This window comes from Camelina sativa, chromosome 7 (genome assembly GCF_030686135.1).
Source record: "Camelina sativa cultivar CO46 ecotype springtype chromosome 7, ASM3068613v1".
Classification (NCBI taxonomy): Eukaryota; Viridiplantae; Streptophyta; class Magnoliopsida; order Brassicales; family Brassicaceae; genus Camelina; species Camelina sativa.
The window spans coordinates 28,192,132-28,203,123 of NC_141886.1; the positions used below are offsets into that span (position 1 = coordinate 28,192,132).

General features: G+C 28.9%; 1 pseudogene across 1 annotated transcript; it reads right to left on the reverse strand.

Annotated features, from left to right (window-relative positions):
* Nucleotides 1–1,702: 1,702 nt before the first annotated feature.
* On the reverse strand, nucleotides 1,703–4,410 carry LOC104702759 (uncharacterized; annotated as a pseudogene). The gene is made up of 4 exons (XR_015562766.1): nucleotides 4,377–4,410; nucleotides 3,545–3,645; nucleotides 3,154–3,458; nucleotides 1,703–3,073 (listed from the first exon to the last, which is right to left on the reverse strand). The product of XR_015562766.1 is annotated as an uncharacterized LOC104702759 (transcript).
* Between the last annotated feature and the right edge of the window lie 6,582 nt (nucleotides 4,411–10,992).

Genomic DNA, 10,992 nt, shown 5'->3' on the forward strand with positions numbered 1-10,992 from the left:
TAGTTGGCCTCAATGTAAAGGTAAAACTTCAACTTATGAAACTTTTCAGATACCAAGGGTCCAAATGGTGACTGCGGTTTTGGTTGTGCAGGAAAAGCGGTTTTAGAGTGCGGTACGGTCAACTGCGGTACGTGCGGTTTGTGTGACAAGTGCAGTTTATACAAAATAAGCGGTACAAAATGATATTTGATTGGTGAAAAAACTATTTGCGGTTCAGTATTAATTGTGTGAATGGTAAAAAAAGGAAAAGCGGTGCGGATTACATATATTATAAATAAATTTATTAATAATTAGTATGTTTGTATATTATTGTATGTTATAAATTAATAATAAAAATAATTATATTTATAAATCTTAAATACTATAGTTGATCAAAAAGGACTTTTTTTTTTGTCTGACATATTGATAAAATGTTCAACTATAAAAATATACATTTTTTTTGAAAAAATTATCGATTATTTTGATTTCCCATAACATATTTACAATAGTATCTCTTATTTGCGTCATAGCTTCTCCATCTGCTATCTCTGTTGCATCCATGTCACCTATACATGCTCAAAATTTTGGTTGTTGTTCGTCTCAGTCAGTACATCTACGAAATCTGCATCCGAGAAATTTGAAATCCTGATGAAATTATGTAGTCCCACTGTAGCCATTACCACTCTTTTCTGAATTTGAACATTATATATTTCAGAAAGTATCCTCCACTTCTTCTTCCAAACTCCACACGTTCTTTCAATAACTGAATGTAATGATGCATGACATTGGTTGAACAATTCATGTTTATTCCTTGGAGGAGGACCAGAATGAAACTGGGACATATGATATCTCACAACTCGATTTCGTGATGATCTATAAGGAGCAAGAAATCCTTGTCTGTTTGGATAACCAGAATCAACGAGATAATACTTATCTGATGGAGGCAAATGAAACTCGGTATCACTTTGTTGTGCCATTTGCAGAACAGTTGTATCGTGGCATGATCCTGGTGCTCCATTCCAGATATATGTGAATAACATATTCAAATCACATATTGCCATGATGTTCAATGATGCATTATCGTGTCGATTCCAATACATTCCTTGTAACTCAGGCTTTACTTTGTTCGCACACATGAGTCCCATCCATAGCTCCAACGAATCCACTAAAATATGGCCAATATCTTCGGTCTACTTGAAGTCTTTCAGGAATGCGATACAGCTCTTGTCTTGTTGGAGTTCTAATATAATTACATGCTAATAACTCGGTTGCCTTAAGAACTTCCCTAAATTTTCTTTGCACAGTCTCTTGATTTCGGCCAAATCTTAAACCAACATCCCTTTGAACTTCATTGTGCCCACATATCCGTAGAAACATAGCCACACTCTCTTCAATCCCTACATTTAATGTTGGTTGTAGACCATAGTTTGTTTGCAACATATTACACAATGTCGTGAAACATGGAAGTGACATTCGTAATAGTTGAAGACAAGCAACATCATCTTGTTGTAGTCGATCCATCCCATACCTCCATCAGTTTGTGTTGGTGCCCTTTGAAAATATCGATCATAATAAGTCAAAGCTGGTTGAATTACTAATTCTTCAAATTGTTCATTTTCCAAATTCCACAGTTCAATTCTCTCTTCATAATTGAGATTGTTGAGGCCTTGTGATCGCAGTTGACATATACGAAATGCCTGAAATTCATTACAAACGACATGTCATTATACATATATTATTTTAAAATAACAAATTACATTAAATTTAAAATAAAATTTTAACATAAATGAGCCAAAAAAAACAAATTGATAAAACGAAATAACAACAAATTAATCTTCATCTCCGACATCGCTTTGATTATTTTCATTTGGTCCTTGAGAGGTTCCCCAAATATTGAAAAGACCTCCTGGTCTAGGTGTTTGTTGTATTTGTCCACTTTCAAAATAGTTTGTGAAATCGAGACCAGATGAAGATGTTTGTTGAATGATAGGTGAAGTTTCTTGTTGAGTATTCCTCGTATTTTCAACTTGGTCACCAAGTGAAAATCCGTACGTAACATTTACCGGAATCGTTCATGATGATTCGCCTTGTTGAACATTTTGTGTTTGTTGCCATGGTTGAATGTTTGGCGGTGTTCCCCAATGTGAAGCATTTGGCGGTGTGCCCCACTGTGGAGCATTTGGCGGTGTACCCCAATGTGAAGCATTTGGAGGTGTGCCCCACTGTGGAGCATTTGGCGGTGCTCCCCATTGTTGATAATCAGGTCCCCAAAAACCAGGTGAATTTTGCGCTCCTAAATTATTACCCACAGAAGATGGATTGTTGGATGATAGACCTCCTGAATGGGGACTCCCAAATGAATGGCATGCACCTAACTGTTTTGGCACATCTTGGTTATTCCGCGAAACACCAGTCATCGCTTCCAACAATTGTAGCTTATCCTCATCGGTGCTTGAGGCTATGTCAATGAAATATTTACGCCAAAACACTAGCTCCTTAAGTGCATTAATACAGGCCCAATAAAATCTAGTATGTTTGGGAAGGTCAAGATCATTAAATATCGCTTCTGCCTTTTTAAATTCATCATAATCATCTTGGTCAAAACCACCAGGGCGTAGTTGTTGAAAGCTTTGTCGTTGGAATCTCTATAGCCAACAATGGTGTCTTGTATTGTTGTCTCAAAAGATTGTCTCCTACGAGTTCCTCGTGAACCACTGCCAGTAGAAACTCGTGAGCTTCCTCCAGATCTTTGTGAATTAATCCCACGTCTGGCGGTTGACTGCAAATTTAGCCTCCCACGTTGTTGGCCTCTACGAGCAGAATTTTGGTTCGTGTCATCGTCATCAATGGTAACATGATAACCTTCTTCTTCTTCGTCTTGCGTCACAGGAATTTGAGGTGGAACGTCACCACTATCGCTGTCTTAATCACCATGATCCTCTTCATCATTTGCATGCTCGTTCATCAACTGTTCTCTTCTTTGTCGAGCAGAGTGTTGAGATTGTGATTGAACATCATGTAATATGAAACATCGTTGCATCACATCCCAAAATTGAGGTGGCTTTCGGTTCAAGCTTTTTGTTACTTTGCATCCCTATAAATTTAAATTATTTAGATTCGTGATACCAAAATTTAAAACATATCTTGATGAGTAGAAGGATTATTTATACTTACAAACTCTTGATCCTTCCACCATGAATCAGATGCATATATCATGGATGTATCATGATCAACCGTGATTCCGGTTTTATGCGTAAGAACCTTCCACCTTTTGTAACTTTTTTTGAATTCATCAAGTTGTTTTTGAAGAATCCATAAGTTATATTCATGTTGAATGCTTGGTTAAATTTTTCTACCATATACTCTCTACCGATAGCAGTAGGATTCTTAAGAGTATAATTATTCATCGCACTTGCTTCGTCGAACAATTGAATAAATGTTTTTTCCTGAATGTACGACCATTTATACTTGTCTTTGTTCTACAAATTTTGAAAATACAATGTCACATATTTTATAAAATATAACTATTATTTTAAGTTTTAAAGAAAAGCTAAAGAAAATTTACCCATACTGTTGTTTCCGTAGGAGGAGTTAAATTTTCGGTTGGTTGATTTGAACTTGTTTGTCTAGAAGGATTTGTGTTTCTTCGACGATTAGAAGACATATCTACATTTAATGAAAGTCACTGGTTATTATACATTTAATAAAGTATTAATATTTTTATTGTTAATAAGAATTCTTTTAAACATATAGTTTTACTTCCAAACAAATATATATTTTCATATATACATATACATATATATATATATATATATTAGTTAGGAAAAAAAATTAAAGATGATATGAAACATAATGAAAATGTTCAATTGCTATATAAATAAACTAACATGTATAATTTTTAAAAAAATAAGTAAACTGGATTACAAATTTTTTTTAAATAACAATATAATTAATACATGGGTGTTTTAATAACCACTATGATATTTAAATAGCATATACAATAGTATTATTTACTGAACAATAAGATTATTATTTTTATTAATTTTCAACTTAAAACACATACTACAACTCTATTTATTGACATGGAAACTGCATTTTAAATCAGTTTTTATAAATTTAAAATTTAACAATTCATTTAAAAGTGTTTTTTCATTAATTCATTTTAAAAATATATTAAACAAAACCTATATAACATTGTTTTTATAAAAAAATGAGAATAGTTTTGTCAATAATAAAAAAAAAATTATATGAGAGTGATTAAAAAAAACATTATCTTAATGGAGTATAGTCAAATCTGAGAGAGAGGAAATTAGGTTTTGATAAAAAATATCTAAAGAAAATAAAAAATGTGAGAGTGATTAAAAAAGAAAGAACATTAGAAAAAAAAAGAACATTACCTAGAAGGGGAATCGTGGGGGGAGAGAGAGAAGGGAGAGATTATAGTTTTTAGGTTTGTAGCATAGATAGATATCTCATATATAATACATTTTAATATTAAAAAAATGTATTAAAGGAAACATTTATTAACTGCGGTCTAGAAATCCGCTGGTTATTGCCCATTGATTTTTTGAAATGTGGTCCAAATTATTATCTTCTCAACAGTCCGCTTTTTGTTTTTTGTTTTTTTTTTAAAACGCACATTAACTCTTTTTCTTCTGATTGGCTACACCTGTGCGGTTTTGATTAATTTTTTTTGAAAACCGCAAATTATCTGCTTCTATTCACTGCCCAACTGTTGCATCCAAAAAGTCGATGGGATGATTCTGAGTGCTATTGGTTTTTACTCTTTTCTGGTATAAGAGAATATAGTTGAGCTAAGTTGGTGTTATTTTTTAGTCTTATAAAGAAAAGTAATGTCCAACCAAATCGGCGAAAGGGAGTTAAGTCTTGTCACCTGGATTTGAATAGTATTGGTCACGAGGTTCAACTGTTCAAGTAATTTAACATGGATTTCCTCAGTTTTAAGAGATTAGTCTTTCAACCTAAAAATATTTTGGATTACTCTTAAGTTATAAAAAAAATGTAATGTCCGAGAAGTGTTTTTTTTTTTCTTTATAAACCGAGGAATTTCATACTAATATCCAAATCATGAACATGAAAAGTTGTATATTCTATCCATTTAAAATGTCTGATGTGGTCAAATTTGATGGAAATGACAGTAAAACACACACATACAAATTTTGGTCCCCTAATTCTTTTTTTTTTTCAAAAGGTCCCCTAATTCTAGAGTTATATTTTCAACCAATCGATTACCATAAATTGTTTAAGTACTTCAAAATTATTAATTATCTTTTAAACAAAGATTTATTAGACTCTACATTGTACATACATATATATGTACAGACGCAAACTTAAAGAATATATATTGAATTTAGTAATCCAAACATCTCAAATTATAGCTTACAGTTTGGGGAGCAATTTTGTTTCAAATTCAAGGTTAACTAATTATCACTACTTAGTTGACAAGGCCCAAATGCAGATTGACTTTCTAGTATACTATAAAAATTTTTAGGGCATGCCTAAAAAAAAATTCTTAAAGTGAATTTAACATATTGTAATTGTTTAACAGAGTACAAAAATGAAAATGGCAAAAAAAAAAATCAAAAAGAATATCGACAAAAAAGTATTTCTAACAATTTTTCCAAATAGCCAAAAGAAAAGGTCCTTTGGAGTTTTGAATTTCAGAGCACATTTTCAAAATGCAATGTTTTTTTTCTAATTTTTGTGAGCTAGTATTTATTTTAAATATACTTGATTTTTATTTTAATTAAATATAAATATACTTGATTTTTATTTTAACTAAATAAAAATGTATAAAGAATCAATTAATTTAGCCACTACTATCTACCAAGAAAAGGTTGAGTAGTCATTTTCATGAAACCAAAGTGGAGAGACAATTATTGTGTATAAAGATATTCCACTAGAAAGTGAAACAAATATGTCCAATTATTTATTTAGGGCACACATTCTTAATTATGATAACATTATTGTTACCTTTTTAATTAATTACATATATTTCGAAGAAGATAAAACGATGAATTGAATAGATCTGTCTCGACAGTCCAATGAATTTTTCATTTTGGAGTAATAATCGGATTAGGCCTGGGCGTTCGGATATCGGATCGGATTCGGTTCGGATTTTTTGGATTTTGGATTTTTTGGATATTGATTTTAACATCCATTTGGGTATTTATAAAATTTGGTTCGGTTTCGGTTCGGATAATTCGGATTTCGTATTGGTTCGGATATGATTGTCGATAACCAAAATTAAACCAAAAGTTACTGAACAATGATTTATTCATATATTTTTTAATCTTATTGTACCCAAATAACCATACTAATAAAGTATTAGGACAAAAAAAAAAGATAGAAATTAAGTAAATGACAAAGTTCTCACATAACCATACAAATACATAAAAGATATAAGGCATATCTATCGGAATATCATATTATTTCTTATATGTTCCGTTATATTCGGATATCTATTAGATATCGGTTTGGATCGGATAATATCCGATATCCAAAATAACGAAAGCCAAGAATCGATCGGTTATTTCCTTAATATCGGTACGGTTTTAATCTGCTTATTACGGTTCGGATACGGTTCGGATTTTCGGATTCGGATTTTATGCCCAGGCCTAAGTCGGAGAAAAGTTTATACAAATAAGTGAAAATATTTAGAATATCAATAATAAATATTTTTTGACATAATAATATTAAGAATATCAATATTAGAGCATAGTTCCTTTCCTTGCTTTAATTTGTCTCTTTTCTATAACTAGGTTTTGAACCCACGCTACGCGTGAGTTTATTTGATATATTTTGATAAAAAATATATATGATTGATTACGGTAATAAAATATTATCTCATAAAATAAAATAAAATTAGTACTAAGGAAAAAAAATTAAATTTCAGATACACAATTTTTAAAAATATAAAAATCAGTTGTGTTATAAAATCAAATCTGATAAAAAAAATCATAAATATAACTTGACGTCCAGGCGAGGTAAATCAAATTGATGACCTTACATATCCTAAACCATTTTCTTTGACCACAAAAAAACGAAACAATTTTATAATCATGAATTTAACTCATTTTCATATTTAATTGATCGCTACCACCTATGTTTTCATGTTTTTTATTTAATGTTTTATTATTCTTCATATTCTTTCTTGTCATTTTCATTGTCAAATTTTGTGTTAATTGTCATCGTAACTTTTACCATTTGGTTCTTCGTTATACTCTTTTTCTTCTTCTTCCTCGTCAACTTCTTCACATTCTTCCACTAAAAAATCTTTTTTTTGGCTACCACACAACTTGTTAACCCATCAAACTCCAAGAACAAAATCATTTCTTTTCTCATAAAATTTGTGAAATTCATGATTACCAGCATAGTCAACACATGCACCCAATTATTGACAATTTTATCCATATACTTATTTGGTTTTAGATCCACGCATTTAGAAACTTCTCAAACCAAAATCCTTACTTGGTTTATAATATTTTAAAAACATAATAAAATATACTAATAATTATTTATTTAATATGAATCATATGATATATAGAAATATGAGTACACTATAAGAACATATTAATTGTAAATAAAAAATATCATTTATATTATATTATCAAATAATATCAACCATATCATATTATGAAATAACCGTAACCGTATATAACAATAACCGCTTTAACCGTAACCGTATTTAAGCATAACCATTTAACCGTTTGTTAAACGGTTTTGGTTAAGGTTACAAAAATTTCTAACCATAACCGATGGTTAATAAACCTTAACCGTGACAACCGTAACCCTGGCCATGCCTATGTATAGCTAATTAAACATGTGTGTTTGTCGTCCATCTTTCATCTTTAAACCTCAAAATTTGACTCAAACATCAAATTAAGGTCTTACGATGTCAATCCTTCTTCCTTAGACCCAAAAATAAAAAATTAATGAAAGAATATCAACTCATCTATAAAATCATACATAAAAATATGTTTTACAGCTCATAAGAAATAAAAAGCACAAATGTAGATAAATAAGATAATTTATATTTTGCATCAATATTTATAATATTTTAAATTTTGAAAAGATTTCGAAATATAAAATTTGAACCTTTTAAAAATTTTCAATATTTATAATATTTGAAACTTTTAAAATTTAAAACTTGTAATATTTAAAAACTTTTTAAAAGCTAAGAACTTTTAAAAGTTTCAATATTTATAATATTTAAACTTTTAAAATTTTTAAATATTATAATATTTTTTTGAAACTGTTTAAAGTTTTAATTTGATCAAATAAAAAACCAGATCAAAGCAAATAAAACTTTTAAACTTGGACGCATGATAAATCAAGCTTTTCTGCTCATTCGTTGTTGGAAGCATATTAATCTTATTTATACTGGTTCTGAACGATTGTCTAAAATATTTCTAGCCGATGTGGGATATTGTGCTTAGTTCTTTGATTTCCATAAATTTAAAATTTTTCTTTTTCTAAAAAATTTTGTAAATTTAAAAAATGTTAATGAATGGCATGTCAAATCATGATAGGTTGTTTAAAATAATTTTTAATATAGAATATTCTAAAAATTGTATAAAATGTTAATAAGTGATATGTCAAATTTCTATTGGTTGTTTAAAATCCTATGTTGACGGTCTTAAAATCTTATATCTCCTACTTTTTATCGGTATAGATTTGTCTCGGGTTATTAAATTTAGAGCATAGTTTCTTGCAAACTGTATATACATAATTGATAATTCTTTTGATCAATCAATCTCATCAATCAAAGGTGAATAGAACGGTACTTTTTAGCTTATAAAACCCATTGATTCGACATGGTATGTTGGTTGGAATGCACGCCGAAGCCTCTTGTTTGTGTGTTTCTCACTTTACTCTACTTTCCTTCACACCACATTACAAAGTTCCTATTTAAAAAGAAAATTTCCTTTTTTGTTACTTTTTTTTTTCTTTTGGGCAACATTTTTTGTTACTTTAAACTTTGTTTTATTTTGGTGTTTGATAAAAATTGATCATCCACTCTAAAGAAAGACATTTAGATTTTGCAGAAAATAATATATTTTGTAAAAAAATTCCACCTTTCAGACGTGTCAGGAGAAGATGATTATTCAAGTAAACGGAGTGGTGATCAATGTTTTGCTCCCTATAATTTGGGCATCTGAGTCACATGCATCCACATGTTACCAAACAGTTTGGAACATCCCACAGATCATACTTCTTCTTTTTTTACTACGAGCACATACATTTTCAGATTATTTTATTGACAATAGTTTAGGTTATTTTCACATAATAATAAATTAGATTTGGACATGTGCTAAAGTACAGATTGAATTAGTTTTAATTATCTTATAATTTTAGAATAAAATATAATTTATATGATTATTTTTAGAAATTTTTTTGGATAAAACATTATGCAATAAAATCTAGTAAGTTTTAATTATGATGATTTGAAAAAGATACCTATTTTGCAAGTTTTCTATTGTTAATTTTGTAATTTTATATATGAGAAATGGTTATGTTTGTTTTTTATTTTTATTTTAATTTTTGAACATGTTTGGTGAAAGTTTTTTAATATGATTTGTGCTTAGCTAAGATTTTATTTTCAACTGCAAAATAAGATCTCGGAAATCACGATTAAGTATGATAAACTGCAAATATTTTATTCCTTTTTACGCCTAACAATATATTTTTATGGCTAACAGTATATATTTGGTAACAATATATGGAATACTAAAGATTTTATTTTGGAAATTGTATAAATCATTAGAATACTCTCTTTAATAGGATTTTTTGGGATATTCTTAAGTGTATTTATATAGCTCATATATTGATCAATTAATCTATAACCTTTTTGTAACCAACTTATATTTCATCTATGTAACATATTTTGTAACCAACTTATAAAAATTATATAGTCTATAAAAAAAGTTGTGTACTTCCGTTTTATTATATAGGGGATTTTCCGAAAAGTATATAACTTGTTCATTTCGGATATCTATGTTCTTTGCATAACAAAATTCATTAACAAAAATGACGTTTATATTGTATCAAAAAAATAGCAATAGCATTTAAACAAGAAAATGACACTTACTGAAAAATAAAATAAAATTCTAAAACATTATGTGGGATAAATGAGAAAATAATCTCTTGCATGATTTGTGGATTAAACAAAAAAATCTTTGGTCAGCGGATTTGCAGGTAACTCAATTACTTAACTCTTATATTCTATGACTGTAACTCTTATATTTTTCTTCAGAAAATTATATATTGTTCTAACTTCAAACCACATAGCATCCGAAATTATTAGCTGCTAACTATGGGCTGTAAGATATATAACTTTCGGCTAAATAAAATAGGACAGTATTTAAGAACATCAAAACTAATTACCTTTGGTAATGTTGTATTATGTTATGTCGACTCTGATTGTCTGTCTACACACTTATAGTTTCTCCAAGAAAATTAACTGATTGTATGGCAACACCAAGCGTTGGTCCAGTCAATGGAGTATTTTAATTTGATTACATTAGTCACATGATTGTACGACATTTACTTTTTCATAATTATCCACCATGTTTAGTTTATACATATATTCAGATTTTCAATTAATATATCCCCTATATAATAAAACAGAAGTACACAACATTATTTTATAAACTATATAATTTTAATAAGTTGATTACAAATAGGTTAAGATTAAGTTTTATATTATTTGTATAGTCTGGATTTATTGTTTCTAAAAATATTAAAAAGAATATTCTAAAGAATCATTTGATATCATCTAACTTACCATATTAATTTCCTTTATTAAATTATTCATCAAATAAAATCTTTTGATATCTAATTTAATATATTAATTTGTTAATTATTATTATAATTCACCTCTCATTTTTATATATGAGTCTATTATAATTAAAAAAATAGTTTTATTTCCGGATATACCATAAGTTGAATTTTTAAAAACAAATATAAATGATTCAATCTACAAAATATTCA